This window comes from Aquarana catesbeiana, linkage group LG04 (assembly GCF_042186555.1).
Source record: "Aquarana catesbeiana isolate 2022-GZ linkage group LG04, ASM4218655v1, whole genome shotgun sequence".
Lineage (NCBI taxonomy): Eukaryota > Metazoa > Chordata > Amphibia > Anura > Ranidae > Aquarana > Aquarana catesbeiana.
Window position 1 is genome coordinate 114,601,273 of NC_133327.1, and position 27,515 is coordinate 114,628,787.

Below are 27,515 nucleotides of genomic sequence, written 5' to 3' on the forward strand. Positions count from 1 at the left end.
TCTTTTTTTTGTACAAACTTTATTTGAAGTGTAAAAAAGTGACACTTCATTCATGTCACTATACAGCAGCATGGTACGTTGCACTACTGTAGAGTGACTTGTGATCCTGTCCAGTGCTCTGCAATAAAATGCAATATGTCTGCAATTTATCACATTTCACTGCACCACACCTCAGGGGTGAGTTGCAATGTGAATAGAATGTAATGGGGGAGATTTACTAAAACTGGTGCACACAGAATCTGGTGCAGCTGAGCATAGTAACCAATCAGCTTCTAACTTCAGTTTGTTCAATAAAAGTGGTTGTAAACCCTAGTTTTTTTAAAAATAACAAACATGTCATACTTATCTACACTGTGCATTTCCTTTTGCACAGAGTGGCCCGGTCCTCCTCTTCTGGGGTCCCCGGCGGTGCTGGTAGCTCCTCCCTGCATCGAGTGCCCACGTTGGAGAAGGTTCTCCTAAGGTGGATACCCGTGTGGGCACGCTCCCGAGTCCTGCTTCTGTGTTCATTGACACAGAGTGCAGGACTCAGCCCCGCCCCCCTGCGCCCGGGTCATTGGATTTGATTGACAGCAGCGGGAGCCAATGGCTGCGCTGCTATCAATCTCTCCAATCAAGAGCCGAGACTATGTTTAAACAGGGTCTTAAAAATGAAATTAAGAAAGAGATCAACTTGATGTTAACAAATGTATTAATGCATATTAATGTTTTCAAACCATTGTTTAGCTTGTAAAGTTTGTAATTATATATACGTGTATTGATGCTGCCATATTTGCTACTTACCTACACTGCTCACTGCTCAATTGATCTGTTATTTCTTGGAGCACCTCTGCACCTTTTACCTTAACATTTGCTTTTGTCTAGTGTTGGTCTCCCACTGACAGCTGGAAAACTGCAAGGGCTTTGGGGATGACCGTGTAATCTTCTCAAAGGAAAGTGCTCCTCAAGCATTCTGTGGTCTGTAAACTAATTTTACATTTAATTTCTACGATATAAAAGATGTATAATTATCCAGGTGTGTTGACTATTCTAAATTCTCAGGTACACCGGTTAGAACCCATCCACATTCTTCACTCTCTTCTTTCTTCGGTAGTGGGTGGATCCCTAATGCTGCATAAAACAATACCAAATAATGAAGTGACAAGCTTTCTGCAGCATTCTCATATGAGCCCAGGGTGGTCCTGAGCTCACAGAGAGTGAGGTGGAAAGATACTTGGCGTCTTTAAACCTGCAAGAGGAGTGGAATCGAGATAATAACTGGATCAGTCCAACATTGGAGAGCAGGTTAGAATAGCAGCTGGAGCTTCTTTTTTATCTTTATGAGTTGCTGGGCAATCCGCTTTAATACATTTTGTCCAAGCTGCAATTGGGTTTAAGCACAAACACATAGCCCTTCTACACAGGACTATCAGACTAGTAGGCAAAGGTGTGCTTTTTTCCAAGTCTACTTGTGGCAGTAGTTTGATATTTTATAGTAGTTTGCTTGGTCCCTGTTAATCTTAGTCTTCCTCTCCTTCTCTATTGCTCTGTCTCTCTTTCTTTTTGTTTCTGTCACTACATTAAATGCCTCTCCTCATTTGCTCTACACTTCTTTTACATGCTTTAAGTCTTCCTGACACTCCATTACAAACGCTGATCGAGGGAATCGCTCCTTCAGGGAAAGAAATGTGCAAATGTATCACAATGCAAAATAGGAAACGATGCATTTCATCATATTAATTTAAGTGGATTATGTATAGATATGGTGCCGATTTCTAGATGAATATTTCAGCTCTACATGACAAATTCAATAAATCAATCTCTTCTACATATCAAAAGATTCAGACAGAGCAAAGGCAAATAGAAAGGGTGATTTAATTCTCATTGTGATGCTTTATTGCAGAAATCCTATTTCATATCCCCATTTATAAATTACCTTTTGTTATTCCTACTCTCTGGTATGTTGACATGTATAATTATGCCGATTAGCATGTATGTTTTATATGGAGTGTTACGTGTTCAAAAAATTCATTGTTGCATCACAAACAGCGAAAGACAAATAGTTTTCATATTGTATGTGCCAGGAGTGTCATTAAAGCAATATTAAACCTAAAACAAAAAATGTATTATATTCCAGCTTACCAATTCTTAGATGTGATGGCTGTATTCATGACATTTTTTAGTTTTTTTCCCTTTATTATCATCTTCTGATACTTTCTACTTTCTTTAAGAAACCAAGTTGTCCAGCTAAATTGGCAAGTAAAGGGTTCAGACAAACCATTGACAGGGTACCTACAATGGTCGGCTTTTATTCATTTATGTAAAATCTTTATCTCAAAAAGAAAAAAATGTGGTAATGCTGTAACTTAAATTTAAACGCTGTATCTTAAACATAAAAAGTGTATGCTAGAATTGAACTTTATTTTGTTAGTTAAGTCCATCTAAATTTGCTAGTACATTTAACACTTCCCTCTCCCCAGTCTGACACTTCTGCTGCCGTAAGGTGCCTCCACTGTTCCTCCATCCAGAGTGGAGACACCCTTGAGCTCCATTCACACCAATGCGTTTTTTCATGATTTTTTTAGAAACACAGGACATTATTTTTAGCATGCGTCCCTACGGAACATGTTCACATCAATGCATGCGTTAATGTCGCCACATCCACTCTGACCCATATAGTGTACCTAATATCACCCCCACACCTCTCATTACATAGCCGCTCTCACCTGTCAAGCTTCAAATCCCTGGTGCCAAACCCATCACTCATTGCTACCTCTGAACACACAGGCAGCATTTTGGACATCTAGCGGTCCGGTCAGTACTCCCCTGTTCTCTCTTCTCCTCCACACACTTTCACTTCCCCTGCAGTCCTGAATGCGGGGATGTCCACCCCATCACTCTAGAAGCGCACGCCGGGAATCTGATTTTTTTTCCTCTGACAGCTGTCACCACTCCCCAAGCTCTCTGCGAGCCAGTTTGCACAGATCCACAGACTGAACTGTGGGAGTTTAGGCACATCCTCTGCTCTTGACAGCTGTCAGAGCGGCTCCAATCTCTTCAGTTATACCATCAACTACCAGACACCATTCTGACGATCCTCATAGCCGCTTATAGCGCGGGAGATTCCCCTTGGTTTCACCCCCACATCCTTCCCTCTCTCTCCCCCACCCATCTCACTCTTTCTGTTCCTTTTTTCCTCCAGCCATCTTTCCCTCCTCACCCCTGAGAAATTAGTCTGTCTCCCCACTCCACATTTCAAGTCATTAAATTTCTATATATGTCCTTATCCCCCAGATCTATGTGGCAAAGGCACCCTCCAACAGGATCATTCCATAACCACTTGTATTAGCAGGTTAGTGTTGAGATCCCCCTATAAACTATCTGCTCAATATCAGACCCCCCTAAAAAGTATGATACAATTAATGCACACACGGAATTAATTTAAACATTTATATATCAAATTTTATACTGATATTTCAGAATACATTCCTCAGTTTTATTTTCATTTCTATTTCATATATACCCCATTTCATTTTAAATTAATTTCAACTCATTTTTTAATTTTAAACAGCTTTTAGCAAATGTATATGTGTGTATATATATATATATCTGTTATTATTTTTGTTTTTTATCCTACTTTTCCAAACAGCCCTGATGAAGTCCTTAGTCCCCCGAAACGCGTTGGCCTTTTTCTATTGCTGAAATTTCAATAAAATACTTTTATACCTACCTTTACTGGATACCGGGCGCTCCTTTCTTTCACTTCTTTCTAAACACATGTGGATTCGACCATAAGGTCATTCCCCCGAGGCCCGAACAGGGCTCACCACCACCTTTTTCTCCAACTGGGCACGAACCTCTGGAAACCAATTCTTTCCATCTGCCCATAACCTACATAACCTACAACAGTGACTGATCATGTCAGTCCAGCACGTGCTACACCTCCTCTTCTAAGCTAAAATAGTAAACAGACATCACATTTAAAGTGTTTGTAAAGTAATTTTCTTTTAAAATATGTTAAACTTGTTATACTTACCCTTACCTGCTCCTCCTCTTCTCAGAGTGCCTCCATTGGAAGCCCCTTCTATTGTGGCACACCTGCAGGCTCAATCCTGACCTTTGCTGCCTGCGCCTGTAGACACAAACAGCGAGGCTTGATCCCACCTCCTGTTCTCACATCACAGGATTTGACTGAGAGCAGTGGGGTCCAATGGCCTGTAAAACTGGGGAGAAGAGGAGAGAGCTTCTGCAGATGGGCATAGTGCTGGATCAAGATTGAGTTCAGGTAAGTATAAGGGGGTTGAGAGGTGCTGTATACACACTGAAATTTTTTTAGGCTTTACAATCACTTTAAGGAATGCTAAGCTGCAAAATATTAAAGCTTTTGTTGGGAGTTTAATACCACTTTAAAGTGCACCTTTCATTTTAAAGTGATATTAAAGGTTTTCTTTTTTTTAAATAACAAACATGTCATACTCACCAGCTCTGTACAGTGGTTTTGCACAGAGCAGCCCCGATCCTCTTCTTCTGGATTCCCTCGCCAGCACTCCTGACCCCTTTCTCCTGCCGAGTGCTCTCTGAGCAAGCAGCTTGCAATGGAGGCACCCAAGCAGGCAAGTTTCCAAGCCATGGCTCTGCATGAGGCTCAGACCCGCCCCCTCTTTCTCCTCATTGGCTGCGATTTACAGCAGCGATGGCCAATGGCATTTGTATCATTCAACCTATTTAGGGGAAATGTCACTTACCCTACAAATTTTAGGGGTTTGTTAAGGAAGGAGTGCAGGGAATAGGGATGGATGAATGGCTCAGGCCGAGCATGTGTTCGGACCGAACATTGCCCATTCGGGTGTTTGCCTGCCGAGTGCACAGTCAATAGGTTGTTAAGGAGCGGGGCCGGGAAGCCGACTGCCACATTCTTAAAGTGGTTGTAAACCCCATTCATGAAATTTGACCTAGGCACATATATCTGACAAGTTCTCCGACACATGAGATAACATGAACTGAAAATTTCTGTTGGGGAGGGTGCTTAGAGATAGATAAGCAACGAGCTTGTCTATTTATAATACAGCTCTGCATGTTCCTTCCTTCATCTGCCTATGTGGAGTGGGGGGGTGTGCTATTCCTCCAATCAGCTCTCACACAGTGTAAGTCCAGATTCCACACCCATCCCTATGTGCTGCTGAATCAGGAAGAAAGATTTGTAACACCATCTGCACTTTCCAAAGAGTGTAGAAAGGAAAAGACAGCGGATATACAAGTAAAACGTAGTAAAACGTATGTAGGGAGATTTGTTTCATCTCCGTGTATTATCTGAGGCTGTTCACTTCACTGGGTATAGGAGAGGGTTTACATCCACTTTAACAACGGATTAGTCATCAGCTGTCAGCGAGCTTCCCTGCTGACAGCTGAATGAAAAAAAAAATGTTGCCAAATTTTTAAAGAAAACGGCATGGGGGCCCCCTCCAATCCATACCAGGCTCTTTGGGTCTGGTATGGATTTTAAAGGGAGCTCCATGGCAAAATTTTAAAAAAAGAAATGGCATGGGTCTTCCCCAAAGTCCATACCAGACCCTTATCTGAACACGCAGCCTGGCAGGCCAGGACATGGGGGGATGAGCAAGTGCTTTGATGGGGACAAGGGCCTCTTTGCCAAAGCCTTGAGTGGTGGTTGTAGGGGTCTGTGGGCAGGGGGCTTATTAGAATTCCTTTATTAAAAATAAAAAAAACAATGTCCCTCAATGTAGATCCATCATCAATCATGAAGCTAGACCGGAGCAGTGCGGCGGGTATCATGAATGATGATGGATTTACATCAGGGGACATTGTTTTTTTTATGAATGAGTAGGGGTACAATACCCCATATTCATTCACATAGGGGGGGCTGGGATCTTGGGCCCCCCTTGTTAAAGGGGGCTTCCAGATTCCGATAAGCCTCCTGCCTGTAGACCCCCACAGCCACCACCCAGGGTTGTGGGGAAAAGGCCCTTGTCCCCATCAACATGTTGTGGGCATGTGGCCTGGTATGGTTCAGGAGGGGGGCGCTCGATTGTCCCCCTCTTTCGTGGCCCGCCAGGCTGTATGCTCAGATAAAGGTCTGGTATAGATTTTGGGGGGACCTCAAACCATTTTTTTTTATTTTGGCGTGGGGTTTACCTTAAAATCCATACTAGTCCCAAAGGGCCTGGTATAGATTGGGGGTGACCCCCACACCATTTTTTGCTGGCAATGGTTTTTTTTTTCAGCTGGGAAAATCTATTTAAATGTAATTTTTTTTATAAATGTCAGTTTTCCTGCAGCAGGTTCTATACATGGTACAGATGCGCGACTTTACAGACAGACTAAGGGGACTCCCCAGGCACTATATTTAAAGGAGTTTTTCATTTTCTATTATTTTACTTTAAGCATCATTAAAATCACTGCTCTTTTAAAAACAATATTTTTTAAAATAATGTTTTGCATTGATAGTATCAATTAAAAAAAATGTTTTTTTAAATATCGTTTTTTTTTACTGACCCGGCATGCACTGGTCAGTTACTATTTCCTGTTTGTTTCCTTAAGCTGGGTACACACGGGCTGAAAATCATCCAAAAGCTGTCTGATTGTCAGGAATTGGCTGACTTTCGTCCTGTGTGTACAGCTGTCTGTTCTACAGAAGCCAGTCTTGTGACTGGCTTCTGTTGAAAGGGCATGATGAAAATCAGCATCCGACCAGCATCTGATAAGCACTGGCAGCCAATGGATGTCATACTGATCAGTGTGTTCTGGTGGGGGGTAGTCCCCCTGTCAGAATACAATAGCACAGTGAGGGAGATCACCGCACTTACATTGCTCGTGTTAGTATCATGATCTCTCAGGTCTCTCAACCCTGCTGGGCTAAATGAAAAAAAAAAAAAAAAACGCATAGTTTATACCCAGCCTTAGTATGTTGGTTCAATGCTGTTCAACTCTTATATTGTTCACCCCTGAGCATGTCACGCTCTACCTTTTGTGCCTTTATATGTAACTGTCAGCAATAGGATCAGTTCTGGAGGATTGGGTAGATATCCTTGCCTGGCTAGCTCATTCTGCACTTCTGGCTACTTTTACTACCAGATGAAACATACTTGATGATTGGGTATCTTGCTTACCTACCTGTGTGGCTTATATTTTATTGTAAGATATGTTTTTTATATACAGGCAAGCTATCTGAGCAAAGCACTTCTTATAGCTGTAGTTTGAGCCTAAGAACTTTGCCTATATCCGATGACTCAGTAACTGTGCATACCTGTTGATACTTTACCAGGGTGTGTGGGATAATTGTCGCCATATAAAATACAGTATGTGTATTTTGGTGTGTGGTTAAATATAACCTTGTTTTCTTTTTTAGTGAACCCTCTGTTTATGTGCTCCAATGCTCGTCCAGGGATATGTTGGCTCCTTTGCCACCTGTAGTGCGTCTCCCTCCTGTCTGACATGGGCTGCTTATACCATACCTTATGACTAAGCTTATGGAAAAAAAAATCTTGTTGTATATTGGTTATTATATGTTAGTCATTTTGTGTATTTTGTATATTTTCAGATTTTAAAATTCCTCCTGGAAAGCATGATTCTGCGAAACATGTTGAGGACAAGAATGGAGGAACTCCCCATGTAACACACACACAGTTACATCAGTGATTGAGTGGTACTGAACATTAAATGATATGGAAGTTCTCCTTCATATAATATGGGTGTATATGTATTTATATTTCATTATGTCCTGGTGTTTTTAAGATGGTTATTCAATACATTTCTATTTTTTACATCAGATTGTTGCTGTAATTCATGGGGTGCTAATAAAGTCCTATAGGCTTTCTAACAAATTTGTTTCCAGTGGGGAAATCTTGTCGTGTGGCAGGTCATGCTAACGATGGATTTACATCCCTAGATGATGTGGTTGTTCACGGTGTGGGTGTCTTTATTTGCTTTTGACATCTTTGTGGGAATGAGTCATAAGGAATAATAATGTATCCTATACTCATTCCCCGGCAGGGGCGGACATTGGTGACAAAAGCAGTAAGATTTAAATTTCACCTTTTTTGGTGGGCAACCCAGGAAGCAGACACATTTGATAATGTACATTTGACAGAACACAGCTTAAGACAGAGATGTCAAAAAAATGTCAGAAGCAGTTTTTCAAAAGAAAGACTGATGTCATGTCGTAACCATCAAGTGAACAATACTCACTACTCACTGGTATTTGAATTAAAACTAAACTTTCATACATCTTAAACTCTCATATCCAGTAAATATGCCATAACTCCTGTGGTAATGGAATAAATGTATGACGGTAATTCCGCGCTTAGGAGGATAGAGACAAGAAAGGACTGCTGCCCCCCTAAAAATGAAAATCACCTAGGTGAAATCCAAATAAATGGTGATTCGTACAAGTGCAAAAAAACGAACATACGTGTAAAAAATTATATAATAAAGCTATTATTAATATTGTGCGTGTAACCAATGTGTTGCGAGGGCTGAGGTATATCAAAGTGCAAACAATACACCTGGCAGATGTAATGTAATAAGGTGCAATGTGCTCCTAAAATATATGCATATGTGCCAATATCTCAATATATACCAAATATCTATATGTGTATAGGGGAATGTGCCCACAGGTTGAGAAAGGGCAAAAAAACAGGGAATCCATTATATAAACAATTATGGCAATCAAAACAGTTTTAGCAATACAAACAAACAGTTTTAGCAATAAAAAATAAAAAATAAAAATAAAAATAAAAATAAAAAATCACCAGCATATGTACATAAAAAGTCCAAATTTTTTTGAAAAGTGAAAAAAATGTGTATAAAGAGAACAAAAAACCTATGAAAAGTAAGTGTCCAAAATCAAAGTCCTAAAGTGTGTCCTTCTGGTGAAGAAAACGTGGTCTCAGCATTAACTGATGTTGTCCCCATCCTTCACTGCACCCCCACTCGTGCTTACACTCACCGGACTGCCTAACCCCTGCAGGGGTAAAAGGCATCTGTAGAAAATCCTGCGATGGCGAATCCAGGAAGCGATCCTCCATCCGGGGGTATTTTATCCTTCTCTCTTCTGCTACCACTTCCAGCAGTTTCCTCTCTGTAAATCTCAGTAAATATGCCATAACTCCTGTGGTAATGGAGTTACCTTCATAAAAACTGGTTACACTAATATATGGGAAGATGCCAAACCATTAGACAAAAAACACCCCTATATGACAAAGTACAGGAAGCTAATAAAATATTAGCTCTCCTAAAAGGAAAGTGCATATGATCTACAGCATAACTCGTATTTGGTTCCCACCGTCCATGCAGATGATTTTCAGTGTTTTTTGCAGAGAATGATGGCTAATGATAGCTAATACATTTCCCAAACTTACCCAACTGTCCTCTTAATCTTTGAGTGAAACTGGTTAACATTAGTGGATACAAAATGTAATAGACGTTTGACATTGTGAGTGTGGTGGAAGGAAACAGCACTGTCATCTCTAAATGTATGTTTATTCTTTTATGCCTCATTCACACAATGCTGTTCTGGCGTGTTGAAAAAGGGCCTGTTATGTCATGCATTGATGTGCATTATTAAGGTAGCATGTTCTGTTGGGGGAAGCCCTGGCAATTAGATTGCAAGGTGCCACATGTGCCAATTCCACAATCAAAAAGGTGACTAAAAAGTGGCACACTTGTGTAATAATTGTCCATGTACAAGTGGTACCCCTTTCCGAATAAGGGTGACACCAAGTCCCAAACAATCTTGCCAGTGCTCCCTATGTAGTCTGGGCAGTTGAGGGGCTCCACGTGACTATCTTTTCCCTCGTAAATCATAAAACTATATGTATAGCCTGTTGCCCTGACACAGAGCTTATACATCTTGACCCCATATCTGGCACGCTTGCTGGGGAGATACTGTTTGAAAGTCAAGCAGCCAGAAAATGTAATCAGGGACTCATCAACACAGACAACTTGATCGGGAGTAAACAATGCGGCAAACTGTTGGTTGTGGTTTACGAGGGGCCAAATTTTGTGGAGCCGATCGTATTCAGGGTTACCCCGAGGACAACAGAGTTCATTGTCATTGAAATGCATGAACCGCAATATCCACTGGTATAGTGTCCTGTCCATGGAAGCAGAGAACCCAGGCACATGATGAACTGGGTCAGTGGACCAATATGACCGCAACTCACTCTTTTTAGTTATGCCCATGAGGAGCGATAGAGCCAGAAAGGTCATACATTCGTAATTCGAAACCGTGATAGGTTTCCATTCTCTGGCAAGGGTCAAATGGGGATTAGCAGTGATGAATTGACCAGCATACAAATTGCTTTGGTCCACAATAGATCTATAGAGATCTTCCACGAAAAACAGTGAATAAAAATCAAGTGGCGTAAAATCAACTGTTTCCACCTGAATTCCAGGTTGGCCAGTGAATGGGGGAAGTACGGGAGCTGCAGAAGTGATGGGCTCTCAATCAGGATTGTTATATGCAGCGGGAAGGGCACTATGGGCTCTTAGTGGCTGTGGGACACTACTTGTGCTAGCCACCGCACTAGCTTGAACTGCACTTATGGGACTCGCCTCGCCAGCATGTGTTACTGCAGTGCTGGTTTGACTACGACCAGGATGTACTAGGCCGCTGGTACTTGCCAGTTTACCAGAAAGATGAACGACACTAGTGCTTACGCTCTGCTCCATAAGAGAGCCCTGCGGTTCTTGCACCTCAACAACAGAAGAACGGGGTGGGGTACACCGGGCCTTAGCAGGGACCACTACACCATCATCAGAGCTGTTAGCGCTCGCAGGGATCAGGCCTGACTCTGCAGTTATGTGTGTTGTGTTTTGTAAGTGACAATGATCGATTGATACTGCACTTGGGTGGACTGGCCTGGGCGGTGGGGCTAAACGCATGTGCTAGCAGGTGTCTGGGCTAATCCCACTAACGCAGTGTTTTTGGGAACACCTAAACTACTGGGGACGCTAAAAGTAGTTATGATCAAATCAAAGATATTGATCGGTTCAGATACTATACTAGTAGGGGAGGTGTATGGTGTGTGTATGTGTGGGTGTGTGGGTGTTAATGCTACTGGCACTAATCTGACGCTGCCTGGGATTAACACTGACCCTAACTGGTGCTAAAACCTATACGGGAGGGGGCGATCAGGGGGTTAAACCTTTATTCTGTAATATATGGTGAGTACCCTGACGCTATAAAAACCTGATGGTGACAGTAACTAGCTAACTAGCATCACCCGTGACACTAAATACAGTGTTCAGAAAAGAGATCTGTATGCTATATTAGTGACACTGGTGACAGTGGGTGAAAAGGTTAACTGGGGTGTGATCAAGGGTTTAAACCTTTATTAAGGGGGTTAATGGGGGGTACCCTAAAGCTACCTAGGCCTACTACTAACTGCCCTAAGGCTGATTAGTGTCACATGTGACACCAGCACAGTGATCAGTGAAAAATCTGAAAACTGCACTTGGTGACACTGTGACAGGGAGTAAAGGGGTTAACTGGGGGGGCGATCGGGGGGTGATTGAGGGGTGAAATACTGTGTCAGTGTAGTGTTGGTGCAACTCACTGTTATGCCGCGTACACATGACCAGACTTTCCGTCAGAAAAGGTCCGACGGAATCATTCCATCGGACATTCTGATCATGTGTGGGCTTCATTGGACTTTTTCTTTCGAAAATTCTGACATACCTAGAAATAGAACATGTTTTAAATCTTTCTGACAGAATCAATTCCTAACGGCAAAACCGTTTGTCTCTATGCTATTCCAACGGACCAAAAACGTTGCAAGGGCAGCTATTGGCTACTAGCTATTGAACTTCCTTTTTCTAGTCCCGTCGTACCTCTTCGCGTTCTAAACGATCGGACTTTGGTGTGATCGTGTGTAGGCAAGTGCGTTCCAGCGGAGCTCCGTCGGAACTCCATCGAAAAAAAAACAGTTCAGTCCAACGGAAAAACCGGTCGTGTGCACGCGGCATTAGATGTCCTCTCTCCTCGCTCTGGAACCTTAAAGGATTCCACGAGGGGAGGTGGCATCACTTCCTCTGCCTGTGTTTACATTACACAGGCAGAGGACAGTCTTTCATTCGCCAGAACCGATCACCAGGTCCAGGCCAGAAATCATTGGCCTGGGCCTGGAGACTGATCGGCTCTGAAGCGAATATGATCGCCGCGGGTGCGTGTGTTGCGTTTGTTACAATATGATTTTTTTTTTTTATTAATCAGACTTGATACATGGGACATAACATTTCACAATAGTGGTTGGTCATAGAGATATTGTCAGTTTTTGGCTTGAGTAGATTTCTCAAACAAATGCTGTTTTATACAATGGGGGTAGATATCATTGTTGTATTCAATTGAGTGTTCAATTAACAGGCTATTGATTCTATAGCTACAGTAAACAAGTAAGATTACTTGTTTGGGATTCTTTCAGCTTTCAAACTGAAAGAATGGCTGTTAAATTACTGTCTTGGTTTGAGTAGACAATGGTACGTAGATACCATTTTTGTACGTAGATACAGTTTTAAACAGTCCATTGTTTCTACAGCTACAGTAAACAGGCATGTTTTCTGTTGTTTGATAACTATGGCAAACAGCCTGACACATAAAAGGGGTGAGTAGGGACACACAAACACACACACACCATCATGCTGTAACATCTGATGCCACTCATGGTAGAAGAAACTTGCCTGATGCTCCAGGAGAAACATTGCCAATGGAGATCACGAACATACAGTAACAGAAGATAAGTAACCTTTAAGTGTATTTGTACTATTATAGACCATAGGCTGTTCAGTTTGCTAGGCATTTTGCTTGTTATAGATATCTGTCAGTCTTGTCTTGTATTCCTAATATTGTAATAGTTTTGTATATACAGCATCTTTGTATTGTAATGGAAATTTGTACGTTCTGTATATAATTGTATTGTATTTTGTATGTATTGCACATTGCCCTCACTGTGCACACAGCACTAATAATGTTTTCAGTAAATGTTTACATTCTTCCGAGTCCTGATTAGAATAAGCCTGCCTATGTAACTCCCCTTGTTACCATAAACGTACAATTGTAATATTAATGTGATACCTACGTAATCATGTGCATAAAAACCTTCAATTGCGTCATAATAAAGCAGAACAGTAATTTGGAAAGATGCTGAGCGTATCTTTTGTGTCTGTTCCCTACTGCAGTAGTTATTATTAATTTGGAACCACTAATCAATATGAGGATAGGAGTTGCCTATCATCAATTTAACTGAGTCAGCATGGCGAGTTTTGCCTTAGGAGGGGATTCCAGGTGACCCTAAGTATCCGAAACGAGGAGCTTGAGACGATACGGGAATGTCTGATAATCAGCCGGCTGAGGTAAGCCTTTTGCTTACATTTGAGTTATCAGACTTCCTTGATCAGTAAGGCATTTTCGGGACAAAGGGTACCTATTTTACTCCCTTTAATCGAACTGTATTGATTGGTGGTTATATGTTATGTTGTCCCTGTCTATTGTCCATCGGAGTGTTATAGATAAGAAATTGAAGAATAGTGCTGTTCACAGGTATATGTAGTAAATCTGCTAGATAAAGTAGTTTAGAGGCAAGAGGGTATAGGCACACGTAGAGAAGAGAGAAGACTGGCCAGCCATTATGGGCATTGAATTAAGTAAGGGAATGAAGGGTAAGAGACCCTCAAAAATGCCCAGCGCAAGAGGAGCGCTATATATGAACCAAAGGTGCGGTTCCGCCTATACTGAGCCCCTAGATTAATGGTTAGAGTGGACATGGATCCACAATGGGTAACTGGGTTACCAAGGTCCACAGGGACTAAGAATCATGCAGAGTAAACAGCTAGAGAAACAGCTATCTATGTGAGCAGGATGGATCAAGGGTGACATTAACACTAGACAGAAAGGGACATTTTCATGTTAAGTTGTGGGATGAATTTGGGGTCAGGCACTACAACTAGTAAAAGTCAGAAACAGAGAAATGAGAGGTAAAACAGAATACTTTATATACTGTCATAGAGGGAAGATGGGATGAGCACTCTGGCTGCCTGTCTGATCATAGAAGCTAGATATAAAAGATATCTGAACAAAATAAGGAATGCAGAATTTATGCAGGGAAATATTAAAGAGTTAAAAGAAAGTGAGAGAATGATATGCATGTGTTGTGTACAAATGGGAAAATGTAAGCGATTTTAGAGAGATATTGGTGTATGTGTGTGCGAATGCTGGGACCTTTAGTTCTATTGCTTGAGTGTGTTATGTACGTAGATGTGACCCCCTCCTTTGTGCTCTCCTGAAAGAATGTCCCTGAGAGGTCAGTGATAAGCTGGAAGGACACCATGCCAATTCCAGTTTTTTAGACAAAACATGTGCCGGGTTAACGAATCTAATGGTAAACAATGTGATCACAATTATTTTGAATCTGTTTTCCAAACATGGTAAAATGAAGGTTACATTTAACCGTGTATTGCACACATTGAATATCCTTTGATAGTGGAAACAGTGCATTTAAAAAAGGGAAATTAAGTAAAATTAAGTAATAATGAGTATTCATTTCTAATATGAGTTTAACAATTTTATTAATAATATAGATATGTTGAAACTGGTTTAGACAACCTTTGGTTGGAAATGAAATTCAGGTTAATGGGGAAATTTGTGATGAATGAGATTAGTTTAGATTAAGATAACAATTTTGTAATTTTACATTTATACAATAAGCCCTTATTGAGAGAAAAAAAAGATTAAGATGAGGTTGTTATTTGGAATAAAGCTGCCATAATATTTAACAAGGCCAAGATGGTTGGGATACATAAGAAGTTCTTCTACAAAAATAAATTTTAAGGTTTTTGATAATAACGATGTGCGGTCCATGATGTGAGAGTAATAATAAATAAAATTTAAATATAACAGACCCATCACATCAAATCCACACACCCTGTTAGGATAAATGCCACCTGCAGCCAGTTGTTTTATAGTTTTTGATACTTTCTGGTCCATCATACAGATTGGTTCTTTTGTTTTTATTTATTTTTATTTTTGAAATCCAAAGCAGAATGTGTGGATTTGTGAAATGATGTGCCCCTTTTCCTTGTAAGTGCCGTGGTATAAAAGCAAGAATATTTTGGATTTATGGGCATCTCTGCATGACCGCAGGGTATTGTTATCATTTGTTATAATATTGCCAGGAAAAAGTTGTCTTTTGAAACATGAAACTGGAGTTCTTACACAAACAGCATGAAAGAAAACAAGCCATTGTAATATATTTATGCAAGCTGGACCCAGTAATGAAGGGTTCATCCCGATATATCAGAGCTGTAGCTTTTATGCAAAGGTGCTATTAGACAAAGTTAGATATTGTTTTGGTCAAACATTTAATTTTTAATGGTCCGACATTCTGTGCAGCAAATATACAGCTAACTAAATGTTTGTCTAATGAAAGGTTTAAAATATGAGTTTGTTTATGTACAAATCTAACAATGAAAAATGCGTACATTTGAATCCAGCCACCTTATTGCCTCTATTGGAGGAGGCTGGAGACAAAGGAAGACACGTGTGTTAAATTGATGGTGTAGGAATCAGCTGCTGTGAGCCCAGTGCAGGACACACTCCCTGAAGACCCAGATATTTAATTTTTTGTAGATTTGAGTATGCAGTTTATCACCCAGAAGGATACTCTGTATTCAAAGTCATTGGATCCTTTTTGCCCAGCTCAAGAAGCATAGCTCCATGTTTTAGCAAAGCCTGTGAGCTATAAAAAGAGTGTATATTTATATAGATAGTGGAGATATAGAGAGCTTTTGGTTCCATTTGAAGGGCCAGAAGTTTGTTTTTACTTCGGCAGGTAAACCAATCAAGCATGCCAAGTTAATTTGATTGGCTGTTTTCAGCCTTCCAGGTTCTTGCTGAGGTAGCCATATTAACTTTCACACATGGAAGCAGACCAGGATGCACTAAGGATGCTGCATTTACAGCCCCGGACACTTGATGGGTCTGTGCAACTCACAGATTCCACCCTAGTTCTGGCCCAGTATAGCTGGGATTAATAATTCAACTTTAAGGACCCCAGAACGAGAAGAACAAGTGGTCCACAGGGGCAACTTCTTATGAAATAGGACTTTGGAAAAGGTGATCATTTATGTCTGCCAGCCACTCTTTTCCCTTCAGCTTGACACATGGACCGTGTCATCAGTCACAAGCAGTTATGGCTGCCTTAGTAAATGAGCGTGGGATAGAGCCAGGGTTCTCCACAGTTGTTTTTATAACATACCACTTCTTGTTTTACCTGTTACCAAAGGTGTTACCAAAAGCTGAACATCCCTCCCAGAGATTACAAAAAGATATATCCAGTAGGGATGAGCCGAACACCCCCCTGTTCGGTTCGCACCAGAACATGCGAACAGGAAAAATGTTCGTTCGAACACGCGAACACCGTTAAAGTCTATGGGACACGAACATGAATAATCAAAAGTGCTAATTTTAAAGGCTTATATGCAAGTTATTGTCATAAAAAGTGTTTGGGGACCTGGGTCCTGCCCCAGGGGACATGGATCAATGCAAAAAAAAGTTTTAAAAACGGCCGTTTTTTCAGGAGCAGTGATTTTAATAATGCTTAAAGTCAAACAATAAAAGTGTAATATCCCTTTAAATTTCGTACCTGGGGGGTGTCTATAGTATGCCTGTAAAGGGGCGCATGTTTCCTGTGTTTAGAACAGTCTGACAGCAAAATGACATTTTGAAGGAAAAAACTCATTTAAAACTACCCGCGGCTATTGCATTGCCGACAATACACATAGAAGTTCATTGATAAAAACGGCATGGGAATTCCCCAAAGGGGAACCCCGAACCAAAATTAAAAAAAAAAAATGACGTGGGAGTCCTCCTAAATTCCATACCAGGCCCTTCAGGTCTGGTATGGATATTAAGGGGAACCCCGGCCAAAATTAAAAAAAAAAAATGACGTGGGGTTCCCCCTAAATTCCATACCAGACCCTTCAGGTCTGGTATGGATTTTAAGGGGAACCCCGCGCCAAAAAAAAAAAAAAAACGGCGTGGGGTCCCCCCAAAAATCCATACCAGACCCTTATCCGAGCACGCAACCTGGCAGGCCGCAGGAAAAGAGGGGGGGACGAGAGTGCGGCCCCCCCTCCCTCCTGAACCGTACCAGGCCACATGCCCTCAACATTGGGAGGGTGCTTTGGGGTAGCCCCCCAAAACACCTTGTCCCCATGTTGATGAGGACAAGGGCCTCATCCCCACAACCCTGGCCGGTGGTTGTGGGGGTCTGCGGGCGGGGGGCTTATCGGAATCTGGAAGCCCCCTTTAACAAGGTGACCCCCAGATCCCGGCCCCCCCCCTGTGTGAAATGGTAAGGGGGTACATAAGTACCCCTACCATTTCACGAAAAAAGTGTCAAAAATGTTAAAAATGACAAGAGACAGTTTTTGACAATTCCTTTATTTAAATGCTTCTTCTTTCTTCTATCTTCCTTCATCTTCTGGTTCTTCTGGCTCTTCTGGTTCTTCCTCCGGCGTTCTCGTCCAGCATCTCCTCCGCGGCGTCTTCTGTCTTCTTCTCCTCGGGCCGCTCCGCACCCATGGCATGGGGGGGAGGCTCCCGCTCTTCTCTTCTTCTTTTCTTCTCTTCTTCTCTTCTTCATTTTCTTCTCCGGGCCGCTCCGCAATCCATGCTGGCATGGAGGGAGGCTCCCGCTGTGTGACGGCGCTCCTCGTCTGACAGTTCTTAAATAACGGGGGGGCGGGGCCACCCGGTGACCCCGCCCCCCCTCTGACGCACGGTGACTTGACGGGACTTCCCTGTGGCATTCCGCGTGACGTCACAGGGAAGTCCCGTCAAGTCACAGTGCGTCAGAGGGGGGCGGGGTCACCGGGTGGCCCCGCCCCTCCGTTATTTAAGAACTGTCAGACGAGGAGCGCCGTCACACAGCGGGAGCCTCCCTCCATGCCAGCATGGATTGCGGAGCGGCCCGGAGAAGAAAATGAAGAAGAGAAGAAGAGAAGAAAAGAAGAAGAGAAGAGCGGGAGCCTCCCCCCCATGCCATGGGTGCGGAGCGGCCCGAGGAGAAGAAGATAGAAGACGCCGCGGAGGAGATGCTGGACGAGAACGCCGGAGGAAGAACCAGAAGAACCAGAAGAACCAGAAGATGAAGGAAGATAGAAGAAAGAAGAAGCATTTAAATAAAGGAATTGTCAAAAACTGTCTCTTGTCATTTTTAACATTTTTGACACTTTTTTCGTGAAATGGTAGGGGTACAAGTACCCCCTTACCATTTCACACAGGGGGGGGGCCGGGAACTGGGGGTCACCTTGTTAAAGGGGGCTTCCAGATTCCGATAAGCCCCCCGCCCGCAGACCCCCACAACCACCGACCAGGGTTGTGGGGATGAGGCCCTTGTCCTCATCAACATGGGGACAAGGTGTTTTGGGGGGCTACCCCAAAGCACCCTCCCAATGTTGAGGGCATGTGGCCTGGTACGGTTCAGGAGGGAGGGGGGGCCGCACTCTCGTCCCCCCCTCTTTTCCTGCGGCCTGCCAGGTTGCGTGCTCGGATAAGGGTCTGGTATGGATTTTAGGGGGAACCCCACGTCATTTTTTTTTTTTAATTTTGGCCGGGGTTCCCCTTAATATCCATACCAGACCTGAAGGGCCTGGTATGGAATTTAGGGGGACTCCCACGTCATTTTTTTTTTTTTAATTTTGGTTCGGGGTTCCCCTTTGGGGAATTCCCATGCCGTTTTTATCAATGAACTTCTATGTGTATTGTCGGCAATGCAATAGCCGCGGGTAGTTTTAAATGAGTTTTTTCCTTCAAAATGTCATTTTGCTGTCAGACTGTTCTAAACACAGGAAACATGCGCCCCTTTTACAGGCACACTATAGACACCCCCCAGGTACGAAATTTAAAGGGATATTACACTTTTATTGATTGACTTTAAGCATTATTAAAATCACTGCTCCTGAAAAAACGGCCGTTTTTAAAACTTTTTTTTGCATTGATCCATGTCCCCTGGGGCAGGACCCAGGTCCCCAAACACTTTTTATGACAATAACTTGCATATTAGCCTTTAAAATTAGCACTTTTGATTTCTCCCATAGACTTTTAAAGGGTGTTCCGCGGCATTCGAATTTGCCGCGAACACCCCAAATTGTTCGCTGTTCGGTGAACTTGCGAACAGCCAATGTTCGAGTCGAACATGAGTTCGACTCGCACTCGAAGCTCATCCCTAATATCCAGATGCCCAAGTTAGGATCTTACGAGTATGCATTTTGTCTGTATGGACATGTTTTTTGGATGTCCAGTGGCAAATGCTACTGCAAAGGCCACAGTAAAAAGTGTTATCAGAAGTAGTTTGTAAGTACAGAGTGCCAGAAAGTACAGAGAGTAACAGAGGAAATCATTTTTTATAGGAGAGTCCTTAATAGAAGTTTTGAAGTTTTATTTTTACACCCCTTACTGTCTACAATGTAGCGGACAAAGTAGAGGAAGAAACTAGAAAACTTTTGCCTGAATATTTTCTTATATTTTATGAAGCCCCTAAGGGGGATGTTGGACTCTCTCCCTATGGGATTTGGTTTGGGAGCGTGTTACTCACTTGCTTATATTTTGTCTCAGCAGCTGAAGTCCTCCATTCGGATCTCACAGAGAAAGTTGCTGATCTTTTAAGGTTTTTTGACAAACTCATTTATGTGTTTTCTCCCCAATTCCAGATCCTAAAAGTTTGGAAGGATCTAAAACTAAAGCCAGGTGACTTGTGGATTGTTAAGAGACATTTATATATAAGGAAATGTTTGGAGACTCAATACAGCATCTATTTCATGTACAGTTTTTGCAAAACTTGAAGGAAAAGTCACCTGGATCCACACCAGACACTGCAAAAATGACTAAATTAAAGAAATCTCTGTGTTTGATTTGTTTCCCTCTTGTGATCACAGTCTAGGGTACTTTGTGATTCAATTACTTTAATTGTAAGGGATATATATATTTGAAAAGTAGTTTAGCCATGTTGAAGTCATATTTTGTCTTTTGTACGTTTTCCATTTTATGTAGAATTGTCTGTGTTTACCTGTGCTGTTAAGTCAGCATGCCAACAATTCAGCTAGAAGGCCATTCTGGCCACAGGAGTGTACAGCCAGTACTCTGTAAATATGTCTTATTAATCATTTGTTTTTCACAATGAAAAGTCATTTGGTAATGAAAAAGTTGCTCAGCTATTATTTTCTCCACAATGGAGTTTTTGCCTCTTTGGCCAGGACTACCTCCACCTAAGCGTGTGGAGGTTCCAGGTTAAAGCTGATAGCAGGTATGGTTAGTGATCAAAATATTGATCAAAAGAGGGGAGACTGTAATGGAAATTTGTAAGTTCTGTATATAATTGTATTGTATTTTGTATGTATTGCACATTGCCCTCACTGTGCACACAGCACTAATAATGTTTTCAGTAAATGTTTACATTCTTCCGAGTCCTGATTAGAATAAGCCTGCCTATGTAACTCCCCTTGTTACCATAAACGTACAATTGTAATATTAATGTGATACCTACGTAATCATGTGCATAAAAACCTTCAATTGCGTCATAATAAAGCAGAGCAGTAATTTGGAAAGATGCTGAGCGTATCTTTTGTGTCTGTTCCCTACTGCAGTAGTTATTATTAATTTGGAACCACTAATCAATATGAGGATAGGAGTTGCCTATCATCAATTTAACCGAGTCAGTATAGTAAAAGCACATTTACGCATTGCAGAAATCTCAGCTTCCTTGATTATACCACAGAGTAACCTTGCTAGATAGAAGCAAGCAAAACATTTGGGGGCTCGTCCGGGATTTGTGCTATAATTCAACTGAAGCAGACCTGTTTTTCTGTAGTGTGTTGTGTAGCTTGTGCTAGGTAAAATGCTGCGTAAGCTCTTTAGGAAAAGCAAGGCTGCAGAGGGTTCTGGTGGCCAGAAGGAAGTGTGCAGCTTACCTATCAGGGCCAGAGACAATGAGTGGGAGCCTCTTGCTAAATAATTTGTGAAGTATGCTTCTCCCTTGAACCTGACTTGGGGTGATAAAGTCTCAGATCATTTTGTAGATTTTAGCCTTAAGGGATTGGGTTTAAGTAAAGCAGAGAAGAGGACAGTGTCCACAGTGGGTTGGCACTTCCTTAATGCTATTTACACTGAATCACAGAGAAGGGAGAAGGCAGAGGCAGAAGTTAAGGTATTAAAAGACCAGCTAGCAGTTGCTTCAGATTGTGTACGTTCAATTGCTAGTTGGGCTGATGATTTGCAAGAGCGGTGTGCAGCCCTCATGACCAAATCAATTAATGCCTTAAGGAAAAGGAAGGGCCGTAAATCTGTTAGTAAAGCCAGGGTACGTGACATTGTCACATCCCAAAATTGGGATTGTGAGGATGTGCTCTCCTCAAATGATAGTGAGGATGGGGAGATAGAGTTTTATATTTCGCATGATGTGTTCAAAGGTATGCCACCAATTAGAAAGAGGGGGATATTTTATCATTAGTAGGTACCATCATCTTTTAAATGTATAAAGCAATATTGGGTTGAAAGAGAAGGCAGCAAGGGCCGGTATCCCCCTGGTACTGCAATAGTCCTAAACCTTCTGAAAGAGGCAGGACCTAATTGGAGAGGCCCTTGCTGCCTTCTCTTTCAACCCAATATTGCTATATTTCGCATGATGATCTGCTAGTGCAAAAGAAAAAGTATGCCAGACCTCTCATTACTAAGCATAGGAAACGGCAACATGATAGAGAGGATATGGCAGATGGGGTGGTGCATTATCGCAACCCCAGAGATGTTGAATTTGAAGAAATATGGGAGTTTACACAAACTGAACTCCATGAGCTGGCAAAACAATACAAACAAAGGTCTGGGGAACCCCTAGTGAGGTGGCTCTTACGCCTATGGGATGAAGGGGCGGACAGTGTTGTTTTGTCAGGTAAGGAAGCAGTGACTATGGGAGTGTTAACCCATGATCCACAATTGCGCCAGGCAATGTGAAAAGCCCGAGAGTTTAGCGTGAACTTTTCACTGTTAGACCTCGTGAGAGATGGTATACCGAGTATACGCTAGTCCTACTGACCTGGAAAATACCTACTCATGGAGAGCAATAGGAGTGGGTATTTCCAGGTTACGTGAGATGGGTTGTATAACTGGATTAAATACGTTTCCAGAATGGATGGGTCCAGATATGGAACCCTTTACGTCTGCTCTGCGCTCTAAGCTGATGAAGTCTGTGCCATTTAATCTCAGGGCTCCATTATTGTACTTGTTGGGAGGCCTGGGATAAAACAGCAAGATTCATGAAGCCACAACCCTTTTAAGCCAGTTGGTGGAGCTAGAGGAGACTAAAACAAAACCTGTCAGGGCAGTAGATAAAGTCAAGGCCAAACAGGAAGAATACAAGCAGAAAAGAACAGAGAAGAAAGGGAATGGGGTAGAGAAGACAGGAGGTGAAGAGAAAACCAGGCTAGTTATTTCTAGGAAAGAAATGTGGGTGGACCTATTAAAGGCAGGCGTACTTAAAGATGAGATAGATGGCATTTCTACTGCAGGAATGTCGAAGAGGTGGAAACATTTAGTAGGGAAAACTGTCAGGGTTAGAAATACTACTCCTAGTGAAGATAACATCAGCCTGGACTTAGAGAAAACAGAACAGACCCCTCCTGTTAGTCCCAAACCAAGTTCCAAAACTAAACATGAACCCAAATCCCTTTATCCTGGGGAGGAGTTAGAGAGAATCAGAAAAGGGGATTGGGAGGTTCCTTATCCTTTATGAAGGGAAGGTGAGTCTCCTGTAATAGCAGTGAGGGCAGTGACAGCAGGAGACCGACGCCCATATGCACCTGTCACTGTATGGTGGGGGAAGTCATCTTCTCCTACACATGTAATGGCTTTAGTTGATTGGGAGCTGAAGTTACACTTTTTCAAGCTAATCCTTCCCATCACAAAGGAGAATTGATTTATGTAGAAGGTTTGGGAGGGCAAACCACACCAGCAGTTAGGATACGGGTGAAATTGGCTATTGGCAAGGGATCAGGATTTTTACAAATGTTTTGGTATCAGAGTTACCCGAAAATATTCTTGGGATGGATGTACTTCAAGGTCAGTCAATTCAGACTAAAAGAGGTACATTCACATTCGGGTATCCTGATAAAGCGTATCTGGTTAGGGCGGTGAAGGCTGTGGTCAGAGGTCATGCGAAATGGACCCCTGTCTACATTCCTCCACCAGAGAAGCCAGTCTGTCTCAAGCAGTACAGACTTCCTGGAGGCCACAAAGAAATTGGGGAGACTATTCAAGAACTGTTTAGAGTAGGGATCCTTAGACCTGCTATAAGTCCTTTCTTGTCTCCGGTGTTCTCAGTAAAGCAACCTGATGGGACATATAGAATGACTGTGGATTACAGAGGTCTAAACAAAGTGGCACCTCCATTGAAGTCAGCTGTACCAGATATGATCTCAATTGTTGAGAAAATTGCTAAAGATGCAGGAGAATATCATGCTGTGATAGACCTGGCTAATGCTTTCTTTTCGATTTTGATAGACCCAGAGTGTCAAGACCAGTTTGCTATAGTGTGGGACAGCCGCCAGTACACTTTCACCGTGCTTCCTGAAGACTATGTTCATTCTCCAACGATTTGTCATGGACTGATTGCCCGACATTTAAGTACCCTGATATCCTGATGATCTCTGGAACAAAAGAAGATGTAACTGAAGCACTGCACCTGCTGATACATCACATGGAAAACAGAGGGTGGGCTATCGACAAAGACAAAGTCCAAGGACCTGCCACAGAATCGAAATTTTTGGGAATGATGTGGACTGGGCCGCAGAGGAAAATTCCAGAGACAGTTGTGCAAACTATCCAGGCTCTGTCGCCCCCTACTACCAAAGAGGAGGCACAGAAGTTCATTGGAGTTGTGGGGTTCTGGAGATCGTTCATCCCACATCTTGGACTGATTCTGAGGCCTATATATAATGTCACTAGAAAAAAGACTGAGTTCTCATGGGGTTCAGAGCAGCGGACTGCATTCCTGGCTGCTAAAGAAGCTATTTTGCAGCATCAGGGATTAGGACCTGTGAGACAAGGAGTACCATTTCAGCTGGATGTAGTGGAGCAGAATGGTACCATATCTTGGAGTCTGTGGCAGCCAAATGAAAAGAAAGGACTGAGAGCAAAACCCATTGGATTTTGGTCCAAACAACTGACAGGGGCACAGAAGAGATACACGCCCCTAGAGAAGTATTTGGGGCCTACACAGCACTTCAACATGTAGAGACCATTACAGGAAAGGACACAGTCACCATCCATACTGCATTGCCAATAGCGGGATGGTTGAGAGATAATGGACTGACCACTAGGGCAGCTGTAGCCCAGAACCAGACACTGATGAAATAGAAGTGGTATCTTCAAGAAAGAGGGGGTATTGCAGCTGGGGATGTTAGAGACATTTCAAAACAGTTGGCTGGGCTTGTCACTTTTACCAGCACCCGGCCAGAAGAAGAAATTCCTGTGCTGCAGTCATCCCCCATTCAAGAGGCTCCACCCTTTGAGTCTCTGTCAGAAGACATGAAGGAGTCAGCGTGGTTCACTGATGGTTCAGCCATAGTCACCTCGTCTGGACGTAAATGGACAGCAGCAGCCTACAACACAAGTACAGACACAGTCCTGCAGGAGACCGGAATTGCTGGGTCCAGTCAGTATGCAGAGTTGAAAGCGGTGGTGATGACTCTTCAGGAGGATCCTTCTTCCCATGTCACTATCTACAGTGACAGGTGGGCGGTTTTTAAAGGACTGACAACTTGGATGCCCACGTGGAAGTCCAATGAATGGATGATTCATGGAAAGGTGGTGTGGGGAGGCAAGGAAGTCTGGGACTACATCTGGAAGGAAGCTCACTCCCATACCATAAAAGTAGGGCATGTTGATGCACATGTGCCCCTAGTCCCAGACTTTGAGAACTATAACAGAGTTGCAGATGAAATCACCAAAGTGAAGGCAGTTGTGCCAATTGATCCTGTCTTGATGAACTTGGCCAGCTGTGCCCACAAGCAATCTGGACATTTGGGGCAGAAAGCAACATATGAATGGTCACAGCAGAGAGGATTGTCTATATGCATGGACATGATAAAGACTGTAATAGGGAACTGTACAGTGTGTGGAGAAGTGCGACAATGGCCATTGCAAAAGTACTCCACCGGGTCGATTAAGAGGGGTGAGAGGCCTGCAGAGATCTGGAAGATTGACTTCATCGGTCCCCTGCCCCGGGGAAACAATGGACTGAGATATTGTTGCACTGCAGTGGACACCTATTCAGGACTTATGCTTGTTCATCCTTGCAAATGTGCAGATCAAGCCACAATGCTTCAACTGCTCCAAAAACTTGTCGTTGCTTATGGTTGTCCCAAACAAGTCCAAAGTGATAACGGCTCACACTTCACCGGATCAACAGTACAGCAGTGGGCCAAAGATTCTGGAGTGTACTGGTTGTGCCACATCCCATACCATCCACAGGCAGTTGGTTTGATTGAAAGATACAACGGGCTATTGAAGGACCAGATATGCAAACTTACACCCACACATACACTAAGGGGGTGGGGTCGGGTCCTCACACAGGCAGTCATGTTGTTAAATTCTAGGCCAATAGCCAAAAGCACACCATATGAGAGGATGGTAGGGGCTGGGGCACAGATTCCATGGCTGGAGTGCAGAGTTCAGTATTTATGTAAGGTTCCTGAAAGAACAGGGCTTAAAAGATACCATGTTACTGCTTCCCATGACATAGAAACCAATAGTGATGTATCTGAAGCTGAAGCCTATTTAGGAATGAGAGGGAATCTGGCAGGAAGGTTTGAAGTTACATTTGCATTGACAGATGAGCTTCAAGACAGTGGCTGGGACTCTGACTGGTTAGTGGATACTTCTCAGCAACGGTGGAAAGTGAGGCTACATAACAGCAAACCTTCCAAAATAAACAGCAGTGATCTTCTGGGAAATATCAGTATATTTCCTTTCCTCCCTATTGATGTTCTTTGGGAGGGTCAGAAGTGGGTACAGGCAGGGGGCAAAGTGTTAGTCAGATATCCAGGCAAGAAGCCACTTAGAGGAGAGATTTTAGCTGAAGGGCCTGGATCTACTGTTTATGTATTATTAGACGGAACAGATAATCCGCTTTGTTTTCCACTCCACAGGCTGTCTCCGATTTGATCCATAGGAAGACCAGAGAAAAGTGGTTACATGATGGAAAGAATGATGGAAGATCGCAAGAGCTGTGGAGAGCAAGGCCTTTGATGTATTACAAGCCTGGACTTGTTTCTAAAGAACTTTAGAATGGACTTTCTAATGAACTTTTTTAGTTAAAGACTGAAACACCCTCTCAGTGACAGAAATGGGAGGTGTTGCTTTCAAGGAAAGTGAATGTTTAAAATGAGTTTTCATAGTAATGAAGTGATTTTCTGTATGGAGTCTGAAAGGAAAAAAAAAATAGGACGGAATGTGTTGCGTTTGTTACAATATGATTTTTTTTTTATTAATCAGACTAGATACATGGGACATAACATTACACAATAGTGGTTGGTCATAGAGATATTGTCAGTTTTTGGCTTGAGTAGATTTCTCAAACAAATGCTGTTTTATACAATGGGGGTAGATATCATTGTTGTATTCAATTGAGTGTTAAATTAACAGGCTATTGACTCTATAGCTACAGTAAACAAGTAAGACATTACTTGTTTGGGATTCTTTCAGCTTTCAAACTGAAAGAATGGCTGTTAAATTACTGTCTTGGTTTGAGTAGACAATGGTACGTAGATACCATTTTTGTACGTAGATACAGTTTTCAACAGTCCATTGTTTCTACAGCTACAGTAAACAGGCATGTTTTCTGTTGTTTGATAACTATGGCAAACAGTTTGACACATAAAAGGGGTGAGTAGGGACACACAGACACACACACACCATCATGCTGTAACATCTGACGCCACTCATGATAGAAGAAACTTGCCTGATGCTCCAGGAGAAACATTGCCAATGGAGATCACGAACATACAGTAACAGAAGATAAGTAACCTTTAAGTGTATTTGTACTATTATAGACCATAGGCTGTTCAGTTTGCTAGGCATTTTGCTTGTTATAGATATCTGCCAGTCTTGTATTGTATTCCTAATATTGTAATAGTTTTGTCTGTACAGCATCTTTGTATAGTAAAAGCACATTTACACATTGCAGAAATCTCAGTTTCCTTGATTATACCACGGAGTAACCTTGCTAGATAGACGCAAGCAAAACAGTGCGCCGGGTGCACGCGCCCGATGTACAATGAAGGCGATTCGCGCGGGAGAACCAACTTGCCGCAGTACAACTGCAGCGGATAGTTGGTAACTAAAGAAAATTTAATGTTGGAGATGTTTTACATTATATGGAATGCTTTCTCTCCTGGCAGATTTTGCTCCTCACCTGTTGGAAGATGTCATGGAAAACCCAGGAGTGAAGACATATTTCCTTATAAAGTGCATT

At 42.5% G+C, this 27,515-nt stretch overlaps 1 long non-coding RNA gene across 1 annotated transcript; it reads left to right on the forward strand.

Annotated features, from left to right (window-relative positions):
- Positions 1–1,088: 1,088 nt before the first annotated feature.
- On the forward strand, positions 1,089–27,026 carry LOC141141402 (uncharacterized). The gene is made up of 3 exons (XR_012244061.1): positions 1,089–1,284; positions 7,538–7,642; positions 26,191–27,026. It is a non-coding gene; the product is annotated as an uncharacterized lncRNA (long non-coding RNA).
- Positions 27,027–27,515: the final 489 nt, after the last annotated feature.